The following is a 15,350-nucleotide window of genomic DNA, read 5'->3' on the forward strand; positions in this document are numbered from 1 at the left end:
ACTGTGGATAGACGACAGGATTGGTTAGTAATTCACCAGAACAGACTCAGGGAAGCTCATGAACGAACAAGAGAGTTCGCAGAGCAAAAAGCTCTTGAGAGACTTGCTTCCTTGAATGATAAGGTTTACTGTCCTACTGTTGATGTTGGCCAGAAGGTGTATTTGCGTCACAGACCTGTTGGCAGAAACAAGATACAGGATGCGTGGGCTCCTACGGTACACCGGGTCATAGAAGTGCAGGGTACAACGTACACTGTTGAGCCTCTTGAGGGGGGCCCCAGTAAAAGAGTTCACAGAGTTGATGTGCGTCCTTGTGAATTGTCTGATATGGAACCAGTGGTAACAGACAACAGCTTTTCGTCTCCACAACCTGAGTCTCAGGTTGAGCAGGTTGAAGCTGAGGGTTCTGATCCAGATTGTGTTGTTTTAGAAGAGGTGACAGTTCCAAACCTCGAGGAGACTGAGGGTGTGGATGTGGAGATGGCCAGCCCAGTTGAGGAGGCTTATGTTGTTGGCTCTTATCCTGTTTCAGAGGGGGTGGAGGAAGCTTCTGAGTCAGGTAACTTGTCTAAGTGTGTGGTTATTCCTAAGGTAGACATACCTGTGTCTGGAAGACCAGTTCCTGCACCCAGAAGAACCAGCCGGCCTAATGCTGGTGTGCATTCAAACCCGTATAAGGAACCAATGTCTGTTTGTAATTCAGTTTCGCTTAGCCCTGAAGTATTTTCACAGGTATTAACAAGCCTTGGTACTGTGTTCTTTAGAGAAGCTGTAAAAGAGGTTAAAAATATGTATTAAGTCATTGAGGACAATGACTTTCTGCAGGGGAGAGTGTGGCCTGGGGGTAAAAATGCAATTTTTCTGTTGTGTTGTAAAATTTGTGTATGGCCCTTTAAGAGATTTCTCTCCTATTCACGTGATAAGGTGCGCTGACTCTGTGTGCGCATGCGGGGATCCGCGAGAAAAACGTGGAACATTCTGGGTGTGATGCGTGTCGTCGCGATCTGTTGTTTGAGGCATAGTTGTAATTACGGATTACGTGGATCGGTTGTGCACGTGGCGATTGAACCTCGTGGTGAGTGCTAGCGAGCATTTGGCCACTACCGTATTTTGTTTCATTGTATTTTGTTTCATTGTATTTTGTTTCATTTTGGTTGGTTTCATTTTATTTCTTGTAAACCCTTTTTCTCCCATCGACCGCTGTAAAACTTGTATGTAAACAGCAGTCAGATTAAACCTCCATAATTTAATAGTTTGCCGGGTTGTGCTTTATTTCTCGTACTCCCCGGTTACATTTATATATATTTATTTCATTTAAATTCATTTTTTTTATTATTCATATTCTTTTATTTACATTTATATTTAGGCATTTGGCAGACGCTTTATCCAAAGTGACTTACATTGCTTTATCCTACACATTTTACATGGGTATTTGCAATCCCCTTGGATCCAACCCACAACCTTGCATTGTTAACGCAATACTCTTACCACTGAGCTACAGGAGAGCCATTTGTATTTATATTTGTATAATTTTATCAAATGTTTTCTATTAAATATATGAATAACTATTTTTATTTTTGTTTTAATCTTATTATTTACTATGTCTTTAAAATAAATAAATCTGCCGTTTTTTGCCTTTAGTTATAATGTGAAGACTGTTTGTCACAGTCTTGTGGACTGTTTTAAACTCTCTCAATGTGTAAGGCTCAAACTTCAGGCTTCCTGAGGTTAGTCATCATTCCCTCCAGAAATATTAATCAATGATCGCGGGTATGGAGAGGAATTCATCTGGAAGCAGACACAAGCAGATATAACAGGAGTGAGGGAGGAGCCGGGTGAGCGGTGAGTGCCGTGTCGTCTAATCCTGAGAGACAGCCGGGTGCTGTGATGTCACTTTCACTTTGGCCTTTAGTCCCTCAATGCGCCACTCATCTCGAAATGGCCGAGTAACATGAATGAACTCTTGAAGTGCTGGCCATGGACAGGACACACTGGGAGCTTTCATTTTATTGTGATATAGGATTGGAAACTTGAAAGTGTCAGCTAGACCTTGTATATTTTGTGTTTTTGCTCGACAGACAATACAAAATGGCAATAAGTTGCATGGAGCTCCAATAAAGGATAGATCTACAGACCAGAATATCATACATTTGACCCCATAGCAACCATATTACAGCACCCCAGTAATCACCCAAATCACCCTAGTAACCAACCTGCAACATCCTAAACCACTTAGCCACGGGAACTTATTTTAAGCAGGGGATGTTGTGATTTTTTTTCCAGGGCTGAAATTATTAAGTTAAAGTCAATAAATAACGGAAGCAAAAATTTGTTGCAGGTGTGATTATAAGATACAGCATTAAACAAACACATAAACGCATGTTATATGAATGCCTATAGCCAAAGCACAATATGTTGTACAAAACTAACTTAACTGCTCCGCAGGCAACTTAACCACCCAAATATTAACCTAAAATAAACAATTGGTAAATCAGTCATGTGATTAAACACAACCGCACGGCGATAGCACATAGAAATCAACCCGTACACATTCTGATTGTAGACTTGTCAACCGTAATCTCAAATAAAGAAATAACTGTCTTATATTACTGCTGGCCTGCATGCAAAACTCAAAGAGAGGCATTTCTTTATGGATTGATGCTGATTACGTCCCGCATGAGGACATAAATGTTTAAACAGTCCAGTAAAAAAGTCTGAATTCGTCTTTGCGCGTTTTGGACAATAAGACCGCTAGTGACATACTAATGCCGTGACGTCATCAGACAGTTATAATGTCATTTTAACAGTAACGTCAATGATGTTTTCAATTGATAGTAGTAAATAGACACATTAATAAAATGTATTATGTTTACTTTTTAATAAAACATATTTTTTTTGACACTTAGCATCTGCATAGCAAAGGCCTGACAATCTTTCAAGCTAAATTATTAGAACTGGAGCTAAAGCAGATCGTACTCCCTTAAAACACAAATGAGATTTTACAAATTCATACGATTTAACCATTTCTTAAAGTAGTTACAAATTGTCGTGAGATTGGGTTAGAACCAACACATGGATTACAAAAATTGAAGGGAGAAATAAATAAAGTTAAATGCAATGTGTGCAGCACATCCGCTAGTTAACAGATGGAAATGTTAATGCAATCAGGCCGGATAATCACCAGTCAGCAGACCATCCATCTTTATCCAAACATTCAGACATTATTCACATTATTTACTCCGCCAGCAAATTGTCCGAATAATGTATGACAAAAATACAAAATACATATTTTTTGGACAATATAAGAAGTAGGCATACTGAGTTTAGTATTTTCACCTAAGCACATCAAACAAAGTGGTTGTAACGTGTGTCATAAGTGCGTGGTATGTGAAGAGATGTAAAATAAATGTTTAACTGTTGAGCGCAAGTTCAGCGCGACCGCCGGTCACGTGACAAGAGAAAGCGGCGCGGCGCGCATTTTCCCCTTTACGTCGCGATATGTGAATCGCCCCTAAGGTTTTTATTTTATGGTTTATTTTTCCACTGTCCAATATCACCTGCCATCTACTTTAGCTCAGCAACACTGTGTTTGTCTGAATTAAACACAAGGTGCACTTCACTTTTATGTTCAAACGGTCACATATAAACACGTGACTTGAGTCGTATAGCGTATAGTGTTTTTGATTCTCTACTTCACGTCAAGATTTGTATTCTACAGAAGAAACAAACGCATTTAAACTGACACGAGGTGAGTAAATACTAACAGAATCTATTTGTGAGTGAATTCTTTCTTTAAGTGACCATTTCATCACCGTGTACCTGCTTAACACCGTGAGCTCCTCACTGCTGTCGGGCAGGTTCAGTCGTTTTTGTGTAGTACGTCAGAGAGATTTGTCCGCTCGCTGTAATTAGTCGTTACCATGACGACTTCCCTCCGTAGACCATTTCCTCCCACCCATAAAGCGCTTGTCGTCCTCGATGGGCCGAGATGAATTTCCCGGCCGGGGCAGGAAGTGAAGTGAGGGAAAGAGGGCGGCGCGCGCACAGTCAATCGGCCGGGCAGCGGCGCGAGGATCCGGCGTGCCGCGGCTGCTCATATTTCAACCTTGGTAAAGATTAGCTGTCAGGCCCGGAGGAGATGTATTGATCTGTTTTCCTTTTTTTTCTGCCAGCAATCACCTGACAAAGGCGGTGAGGAGAACTTCCGTGACTGATGCCCCTCTCCACCTACAGTACTGTACTAAACCACCACAAACTCACAAACACCAGCAACCAAATGCGTTTCATCATCACATACTGTTATGTTTCGATATTTAGGCGCGTTTTCAAGGAATGTACCTTGAATTTAAAGGCTTGTTTTTTATGTATTGTTAGCAGTGTTGGGTGTAACTAGTTACTAAGTAATTAGTTACTGTAATTTAATTACTTTTCCCTTGAAAAAGTAAAGTAAGGGATTACTCATATGTTTTCTGTAATTTAATTAGTTACTTTTGATGGAATTAAACTAAATACTTTGTGAAATATATGTGTGTGCAATCGTGTAATTGACATAAAAATTCAAAGTCTTACTTTAAAATCTGAGCTTTAATGTATAATTCTCACATTTGTAATACTTTGGTCAGTAAATAATATTATTTATTTGAATGAATTAAATAAGCCGTTTCATGTCTATCCTTGAATCACTTAACTGATCAAGGTTGATGTAGGATATAGAACGTAATTAGTAATGACTAACTAAATACTTTTTGGACAGAGAAATTTGGACAGTAATCTTATTACACTATTGAATATGTAATGAGTAACTAGTAATTAATTTCTTTTTCAGAGTAACTTACCCAACACTGAATATTAGATATAATAAATTTGGACAACAACTAGAGAACAGCAGAAACTTCCAAGCAATAAAAAAACACCATGCTAGAACGTTTTGCTAACGTTTTCATGATGTTTTACGTGCTTTAATCATTTAATAATCAACGTCAGAATAACGTCTTTTAACGTAAATGCCAGAATGTTTTTTTAACTGAGAACACTATTATTTATAGAACACTTAGAAAATGATTTTTACAGTGCACTCATTTATATTTATGCATTTGGCAGACGCTTTTATTCAAAGCGACTGAAAATGTGTTATTCTAATACATTTGTATCTAAGTAGGCTATGTGCAATCCCTGGGATCGAACCCATGAGTTAATCTCTTGCGCCATGCTCTAAGCACTGAGCCACAGGAAAGCTTAAAACTGTTTTTTAAATGATCAATTAGTAGTTTGAGGCAAACGCATACATTTAAGCAAAATGTTTAACTAAAGAACTATAATGCTGTTTATATTAATTCAATATATACTGTATGTCATGTGCTGATTGGTTGATGAGGTATTTGTCCCGCCCCTCCTTTACTTCTGTGAAAAAAGTGACAGTGACGCTTGAGCGTGTGAATTTACTCTGGATAAGAACGTTTGACCGCTCTCACAGGCCGGAGACGCATGTCCTCGCTTTACACATTCTCTCTCCAGCGTTAAACATCACACCTTCAGCTGTCCGTCTTTCCATCTTTATATCTGTATCCACCTCCAGCAGAAGATTGATAGAGAGACGGAGGAGAAAAATCAATGCGATGCTGGATTTCTGCTCACTGTGTCATGTTTAGGGGTGTCTGACGGGTGGATGCTGTCTTTCCCTGCATCCGTCCGTCCTGGTGAAAGAGACGTGACACAGTGATTCACTGCACTCTCTCTCGCTCTCTCTTTCTCTCGCTCTCTCTCTCACTTTCTGTCCTGCTGCAGGGTCTCTGTTTAGGATGGAGCAGATTTTCAGCTCCTCTGTTGGCGTGAATATGACTTTCACCCCTATTTGTCGTGTTTATGGTTAATTTTACGCTTACGCGGCGCCGGCAGCACCTGATGTCACTCATCTCTTCTTCACTCAGCGTCTGTGCTCATTTCATCATGCATGCGGTCAGGGTCCATAATTAACAGCCGTCAATCGCCAAAGATGAGTACAAATTTGCTCTGGTGAATAAATAAAACATCAGTCATTCATAAAGAACTACACTCTCCTACAAAAAGTTTAAAAAAAACACAGACGCAGACAAGATCTCTTTAACGTCTCAATAGTTTCTCCTAGACATCCGTAAGATTTAATAGAGACCAAAATGTTGATTTAGTCTCATCTGCGTCCCAGAAATCTCACAAATGTCTCCATCAGAGTCAATATTATTGAAGATCTCAACATTTCTCATCAAATTGACTCAAATCCAGATTAATTTACCTCTACAAACTATGTTTATTTGACACCTCCGTACTCTTCTTGTGTTTTAATCATTGCATTCAGTTTATCAGCATCCGTCCCATTGCTCCTCATTTCTCGTGGCATTCTCATCACATCTCTGGGAGCTTCAGTGGGTGAAGAACACCAGAAGCTGCCGTTCCTGACAGCCAATAAAATCCCAATAATCTGCTCTATTTTAAAGAACACTAACTAGTGCTATTACTCAGTGTTGGCCGCGTCTCTCGCTCTCTCTCTCTCCCCTTAATGCTCTTTTCATTTAATATACAGCCCATGAAAAATGAGACCGCGCTCTCGCCGTGTAGATATTTTGTTGCTGATGATGCGCAACGAATTTCCATCATGGCTTTGTTTCCAGCAGGCGAGCGGATAATCTTTTACAGCGTGGTGAGAGAGTACACCCCGTCCATCAATCTAGCGTGCTTATGGCTGCCGCCCGCCCGCATCGCCCGACCGACCGGAACACGTGGGCGAGTCGAGGGGACCGAACAGGTGCGGGTCCACCGATTCGATCTGCTGTCCTGATGTCCTGATTTACTCCGATAGGAAAAATATCAACCATGTACAGCGTTCTTTTTCAACCCTGTCACAGTGTGTTTGTTTTGTCTGTTCGGGTTTATTTGATTTTTCCTGAATGTGACATTGAGACGACGTGCTGAGAAGGGAAGGGCTTTTGAAGTCTAATTTAGTCCCTAAGCATGACTTACAGCACCTTTAAATATGAAATCGGAAAAATTATTGTTATTTTCAAATGAAAGTGTTGAGAGGTCACAGGGTTTGAACAGAAGATCCAGAAACAAATACAATCTGGGTGTTTTCTGAGGGTCCAGAGGTGTTTGGTTGGTTTGATGGGCCGGTGATGCTGTTCTGTCTCATGACTCTCTGTGTTTTTGCACAGATGCAAAGAATCCGATTGATAATACGGGAAGTGGAAAGATTGATGAGAGAAAAGTGAGCGCGGGGAGTGTGTGTGTATGTAGTACACACACACAAAAAATAGTACTTTAAATAAGCAAAATTTCCCCTCTTTTATAAAAAACATATAATTTTGTGACTATCAAAATGCAGAAAGTTTTCTTTTAAGGTTAATGTGTGGGTCCTTGTTATAGTGTTTCTAACTAGCTTAGTGTTTTGGTGGTGTATAAAAACAATTAAAGTTTACGAAATGATATCGTACATTGTCCTCATACAAAAGCTACACTATGGACCGCATAAAAACGAACAAAGCACATCCTGCATATTTTCTCAAGTGTTTTCAGCGAGTGTCCGGGGCATGAAGAGATGTCAGATAACGGCGGGGTGATATTTAGGCAGCCTGTGTTTGATGATGTGAAAGAACAAGATTAAACTCAGGTGAGATGTCACGGCTTCAGTCCGAGCTCTAATTGATCGCTGTGAAATGCACATCAAGACGTTAAAGCGAAATGAAGTCATAACAGTGAATAGAGACATTTATTAGGTCAGACACTGAACTCCTCCAAACGTTGAGATTGTTTATTGATTTTGATGTTTTGGCTGGCTGCTTCTGGGTAATCGCTTGTGCTGCTGCGTCCAGCCGGACCCTGAAGCCCCCGACCGTGTGTGTGCTATCATCTGATGAGCTTTAGACTGTCATAAACACACTAATCTGTCAATTAGGACCCTCTCCGAATCGTTTTGTTATTCATGGTTAAACAAATCTAAAACCGAACTAAAACAAAACGTTATGACTAAACATCTTGTTTCCATCATTTGAACATGTTTTTGTCATTTTTGTAATCTCTGAATCTAGTGTGTGTTGTGATTTCTACCTGGCCAAGGGTTATACTGCCTTGTAAAATTACTGGTATGCTCAATAAAACAATACAATAGGATCTCATTTGTGTAGATTAGAAAATGCAATACCTAACCTGAACTCAAATAAATAATATATTTTCACAGCATTCATTCATCTTGTTAATGTTAGTTAATATAAAACATGTTTGTTTTATTGTGCATTAACTAATGTCAACAGATGCAAGATTTGATTAGAAAAATCTACTATAACATGTAAATAAATATTAATTTAAGATATTTTTATGTAGTTAAAAAAATATAATTGGCCTTTGCATTTGTGAAATATTCAAGTGTTCAACTCAAATAAAATACAAAAATAATGTTTGTACATCCTAAAAGGTTTACAGTGCTGCTATTTTATGTTTTAAAGAGAGATGGTGATAGAGGAAAAGTAACGGATTGCAGCTTTAACGGCTTTTTAAAGTCATGTAACTAGAGCTTTTAAATGTGATCGCAACATAATATAAAATTATAATGTTGTTCTGAATTTTTTTTGAGCTATTAATGTGCAGTGGAGAAATTCTCTATAAATTGATGTGGAGCACACTTCACTTGCAACGCAAACATTCTATATACTCCTCAGAATCTTTATTTTTCTAAAGTATATTTAGCAGATTGATTACCAATTGTTTTACCATAGTTTTACTACAGATATCATACACCGTAAAAAAGCCCTTAAAAAAGTCAGCTGTATAATTACAGGATATATAAGAAAAAGTTTTTCTTGTAAATTTGCAGTCTTATTCTGAAATTAACTGTAAAATAACAGTTCTTCCATTTAAAAGAATTGTTTTCCAGTTTTGCCTTGTAGATTTGCAGTCTTTTCTGTAATTTTACAGTATTCGTGAAAAATCTGTAAAAAAAACTGAAACAATGTGATCTTTTACATTATAGGTAAAAAAAAAATCTGTACAAAATTTAGCAATGGCAGGCTCTAAAAATGAAAAAGAAGAGCACTGATGTTCATAATAGTTATTCTATAATATGATTATTATTATAATCAATGCGTAACATTTCCCTAAAAATATTGAACTCAATGTACGTTATTCCAGCGGCCCGTGCAGCTCGCAGCACACGCACACACACACATCCATTAGATATTAGTATCATCACTGGCACGCAAGGTCACCCACCAATGAGCCTCCTTTCTCCAATTAATGACTTCTGATGGACGCTGCTAATTGGCTGGATTTATGACACTCTATTATTGAGCTTTATGAGAGAGGCAAGTGGAGGACATTAGTATTTATGGGCCGTGGGGTCCATGGTGGGCACAAAAAGAGTCAGAGAGAGAGAGAGAGGCTGTTCACACAGGACTCACTCTTGCGTTTCAAACAGTTAAATGGAGTGCAACAGAACGAAACAGAATGCAGGCGTCACAAGAAAATGTTTTACAAAGTTGATCTACTTTTAACTTGACACACAGTCTGAAAATCCTGCTGCATGTGCTGCTGCACACTGCGATCAGTGTTTGCCATCATTCCATTCTGTTCGAGCAATAAATGTCATGTGACTGATCACATGACACAGGAACAGTCTCAAACCCTTAGGCTTTTTCGACTTCATGCGGCGGCGCAAGAACCGACGGGCGGATGACATCAAAGTACTGCGAGAGTGATCCGAAAAATCATACGACGGAGTTTGCTTTTGAATCGCACTCGAGGTTCTTTGATGTCAACTGCTTGTCGGTTATTGTGGCCCACCGCCCTCCAAAAACATGCATTTTGCGTTCAAAAAAAAAATATAAAGTTCATTTATACATTACACTAAAACTATAAAAACATTTCTGTGAATATTATTTGAAAAAGTTCAACAAAAACTATTTGAAAATGTTAGTTAATATGATCAGTTAAAAATATGTTTAAATTGAGGCACTATAATAAATGTGGATAATTTCATTTATAAAGCAATAAGATAAAAAACTGCTTTAAAATAAAAACTAAAATAGCAGCAAATTTTGAAATGCTGTCTACTTTTTTTTCTTCTGTGTGTGGCGATAAATGGGCAAACCCATTGGACATCTAAAGAAACCCCCATAACCCCCTCAGGTACTAAAGTTTGTTACAGGAGCACATGTTTGTATCTTCAACGGGACCCCCGCTTACCAGAAAGAAATGGAGAGAGACAGAGAGAGAGAGAGAGAGAGAGAGAGAGAGGTCATGTAATAAGCGTGTGGTTATTGATTGTATTGTCAGCGAGGCCGTGCAGGTCTTGTGTGTGGTGGACTTCAGTCCATCTGTGGACAATACAGTCGGTCACAGCTCACTGCTCCGTCTAATAAAGCGCCAGCAGTTTCATATCAAGCTTCAGCTCTTTCCTCTGTGTGTTTATACGTGTGTTCTGCTTCACTTCAGCGCTGCCGGATGAGATGTGCACAACAGAGGTTAGATGTGTCATTTCATCAATGCCATTTTCACTATAGCTTTAAAACTTACTCAAACTTAATGGCCTGCGAGGAAACGGATTAAGGAAAAAATTACGGATGCTAAAGCAAGACTGTCAAAGCTGAATATCGTTCTTGAAATTACAACTCATTCATTTAAACCACACAATAACATTTTCACACATCCAGTGTATGTCACAGTCAACGTGTTAATAGCGGTATACAGTAGCACACGTGTAGCCGAATCACAACTGCAACATTCATTTCATCCTTGCAAAAATAAATATGATTTTACTACAGTGCAAGGCTATAGTTAAACAGCGTTTTGTTCTGGATCAGTGTGAGTGGGGATCTTTCCACAAACACAAATGAAAATAATTTTTTGTATATCATTGCTGTGTAAGTGTCTCCTAAGAATCTGTATGACTGTTGAAATGTAATGTCTGAGAATATGATGATATTTTTGTTTTATCTCCAAATAAGAACGAGAAACATTTAGAGTGTCGTAGACTTAACTTGAAACTGAAATGTATTTATACTGCGCTTTTAACAATTTTCATTGTTACAAAGCAGCTGTACAAGAAACATATTGACTATAAGCAAACCATTAGATTTATAGAAGTAAGAGCAACAAACTGAACACATTCAACAAACAAAAAACACACACAGACAGGATTTGTGTCATTCAGTGTAATGTCCCCCTACGTTCCACTTGCGACACTGCTTGCGGCAGACCAATCCCAGCAACCTACACCATCTGACCAATCAGATCAGAGTAGGCTGACAGAAAGTAAGGAATTAGACCGATGAATCGCCAAACAAATCATATGAGAGTCAGTCAAGAAGTAAGGTGATAATTATTGCCTATTATAAGAAAAAGTGTTTTTACACCGTGTATGTACGTAAACGTGTTATTAGACACTCCATAAACAAATGTAGGATCTTAAAAATCACAAAATATTTACTCTTTAAGTTATGATAAAAACGAAATGTGCAAAATTGACCATCTCATGCAGTGTTGCCAGATTGGGAGGGTTTCTACATTGACTTTCAAGTGCGAAAAACCACAGTTTGACACGCGTCCTGCCTGCCGCACACATTCATCCTCCTCAGATGTCTCGAAATCTGTGTCAAGCATGTTTTCTATGCGTGATTTGAGTGGACGGGGTCACGTGATGGGACTGATTTCTCCTTAGCCAATCACATGAAAATTAAACATAAATTTGCGACGACAATGTGAGAAAAAATAGCAGGTAAAAATACCTAAATAGCACTTAATATCTACTCAAGTAAATGTACACTGTTTTTAAACTACTTATAAAAATACAATTCCTAAAAAAAATACTAAATAACAGTAATTTGAGTATTTGTAATTCGTTACTTTCCACCATTGGTGGTGTGTGAATGAAGTTTGTGAACGAGTGGAAATGCCTACTCAGCCGAATCCAATTCATTATGGTGGGCACTTCTTGCACAATATGAGGTTTAAAGTCATTGGTTAATTTATTGATTGTCGCTTTGAAGTGGTTTCTGGACATAAAAGTCATATTTTCTAACCCTCTTTTTGACCTGTTTTCCTGGTTTTATTATATATTGTGATAGTTTGTTTTAAGGAGATAAAATGGTCATTATCATCATTGACTTACATCGCTTTGGCAGTAAAAATTTGGGCTGTTATTGTTGTAGTGGGCAGGTTTTATTGAGCCTTAGGGTTGGAAATTATCCACCCAATCTGGCAACACTGGTCTCATGTGACCTCTCTTTATCTGGTCAAATAAGGGACTGTGGCTTCATCCACACATCCACAGAAACAGCCACCTGAGGAATAGAAAGCGAGAGAGAGTCGTGGAGTGAGTGAGTGCTCTCTCTCTCTCTCTCTCTCTCTATCAATCTCTCTTCATGTGGATTAGAAGCACAAGCTGCAGTTGTGCCACCCACCGCAGCGACACGTCGACATGCACTTCCTCTGACGTTTAATTCACTCATCGCTCTTTGAACTTATGTTGGGCCTAGAAACTGAGTTCAGAAGTTCAGTAACTCTGGGTGAAAGGTAAACACATCTTTTCTCTTCTAAAACCCATACTACTGACTGCAGTCCCAGAATCCATTATGACAAGCTTGTGAAAAAAAAGATTAGAAAATGTTTCATTACACTCATAATTCATTCAGTATAGAGATATGTAAAGATGACTATTGCACCCAATACTTACATGTGTGTTGGGTTATTTTAACAATGTTAGCATCATGCTAACATGCTAAATCAACTTTCCCATGCACATGAGCACCAGGGTAAGGCGGGACACTAGGTCTATTTAAATAACTGGGAAAATTGTCCTACTTCACCACAATTAACCCCGTTTGGGGTGTGTTTAGTTGCTGCCCATGTATAATGCTCCAGTGACATGATTTAAATACAAATGAACAGTCAGCGTTTCATTGCTCCGAGGTGACCTGATCCTGCGCATGTCGTGGATTAAAGCTTCCGTTCGTTAATCCCGATTCATCCGTCTGTATGTGATCTTCCTCCATATAGAAGCGAAGTGCCGAGTGCACGGCCAGCGAAAGGAGAAAATAATTTGCAATAAACGGCCATACAGAGCGGCTTTTGTTCATGCTGGCGGCACGCAGTGAGGAGTACCTGCCAGGTGTTGAGCGCCGTGACCCGCTCCCCTCTGTTCTGGGCCAGACCGAGGCCGTTGAAAGACGCGTTCTGCCCATCAAAAGCCCCATTCAGGTGGAGTCACGGGCAGCACAGAGGGGGACAGTGTCGGCCCTCGAAACGTGACCCGCCGTGACAGCAGAACCACGGGACTCGGCCGAGAGCCGCTGAAAGGTCTCCCCGCACGGCGGAAGGCGGAACACTGCCGCTATTGGGCCTTCCCATCTCTTCGGTCCAAAAGAGTCACGGGCCAAACAAGAGCTGAAGAAGGTGATAATAAGAGGGTGTTTGAATCATCAGAGGAAAAGGGAAGGAGATAAAAGCGTTGTGGGCTCAGGTGAGCGCTGGAAATGGATTGTCACTTCAAACATCCGATAGAAGAACAGGAGCAGGTGTGTCTGCAGGTGACACGTCCGTATCTCTTCCTCTGAACGGTACTGCAAAACTCGGTGATGTTTCCTCTTCTGTTCTGAGCTCTGATGTTGACTTCATGTCAGTATCACAGCGTTACTGATTTATATATGAGAAGTGTCACAAGGATCTTCTTTCAAATACTCTATTTCTTTCAGCGAAACAGAAAGGGAGATATTGCTAGGAGAAACTGAGAATAAAAACATTGGACATTTACATTTAAAGACTGAACCTGAAAATCAGAGGTTGTCACCGTACCGTATAAAAACAATCAGCTCACTAGAGTTCTATAATCTTATACATCATGGATGATTGAAGAGCAAATATTTTGTGATTTTTGACCATCATTACACTTTAAGATCATTAAAATAAGAAGTAATAATGTAAAGGTAATTTTTCTACATTACTTAACATCAATTTAGCAATGGATGCCCAATCTCCTAACCCAATCTCACAGGAATTTGTAACTATTTCACATGGTGGCTAATTTAAATAAATTCGTAGGATGTTTATTTGTATGTTTCGGTACGATTTGATTTCGTGTCAGTGACGGTTTTGTTTAGGGATGGGACTGGGCATTGCTCTTTCTAACAAGTGTAGAATTCTGTATGATTCGCATCGTACAAATGCATTCGAATTAACCGGCTCGTAAAATAGTTCGTAAAGATATTTTGTCGTAAATAATGTTTGATCGAAATCATTTATTGTAGCTTATTGAATTTACATGACCCCCACATTGTAGAAATCCTCAATCTGCACGTTGTTGAAAGTCAACGTGAAACCGTTTCAAATCTGTAATATGACCGATTTATGAGTAAAACATGAAGTTCAAGAAGGAGAAAATTTAGTAGACTTGAATTACACTTGATTGGAAGGTGAAAGGAGTCTCTGTATGACAGGTGCTTGAATGGGTGGAAATATAAGAGGACTTGATGGTGTACAGCCAAAAGGAAATGTTTTATAAAAATATTACATATTTATAAAAAGAAGAATCATTCATAATAAGACCAGGATGAAGTTTTTGACCAACAAAAATAATTCTCAAAAATTAGAATTATTTCATCCTTTATTCGTCCTCATATTATGTCACCCCTGTATGAGTTTCTATCTTCCACACAAAACAAAAGAAGATATTTTTAAGAATTATTATAATTAAACAACCCTGAAATGAAAGCTTTAGCGAAAGTTCTGCCTGGAAGACGTAATGTTACGTCACTTATTATGTATTGATCTAACCAATCGCCGTCTTACAGTTGGAATCTGCGACCCTCGGGATGCGAGATACGGACAGGGCCTACCCCAAAGGACTTTATCATATAATATTTTGCTTTCATTTGCTGGTCAGTGTTACGTCATCTTGCCCAGAGCCATTTAGAGAGAAGTTGTGTCAACTCTGTTGACTCTGATGGAACAGTTTTTTCACAGCAATGGCGGTCCATGGAGTCTCTCAATAGTTCCCAAAAGTTACTAGAACGTAAAGAGCTGCAGCAAAACAGACCGATTTTGATGAACTTTTAACCCATTTAAAGACGTAAGTTCAAAAAATGAAAGAAATATAGGATTGGAAGAGAAAACATAACTTGATGGAACTATCTGAAGGCTCCATGAATCCATGAAAATTTTGAACATCCGTTGTTGCCACTCTCTCTCAACGCTCTGGTCTTGTCTACCGAGTCTTTCTGGTCGAACCTCATTGAGAAATCATTTTTTATATTATATTTGGGTGAATGGACGCTTTGTTAGGTAGCTTCAGTGCTTTGGCAGTAATCTTGATGCTACTGTAGGTTCACTTACAG

At 39.0% G+C, this 15,350-nt stretch overlaps 1 protein-coding gene across 1 annotated transcript in view; it reads left to right on the forward strand.

Moving 5' to 3' along the window:
• The first annotated feature begins 4,068 nt into the window (after window positions 1-4,068).
• esrrb (estrogen-related receptor beta) overlaps window positions 4,069-15,350 on the forward strand; it is a 78,001-nt gene continuing 66,719 nt past the window's right edge. The window contains exon 1 of the mRNA XM_056767204.1: window positions 4,069-4,232. The gene's annotated coding sequence lies outside the window, so the exon portion shown is untranslated. The remainder of the gene's footprint in view (window positions 4,233-15,350) is intronic.

This window comes from Triplophysa dalaica, chromosome 15 (assembly GCF_015846415.1).
Source record: "Triplophysa dalaica isolate WHDGS20190420 chromosome 15, ASM1584641v1, whole genome shotgun sequence".
NCBI classification, from domain to species: domain Eukaryota; kingdom Metazoa; phylum Chordata; class Actinopteri; order Cypriniformes; family Nemacheilidae; genus Triplophysa; species Triplophysa dalaica.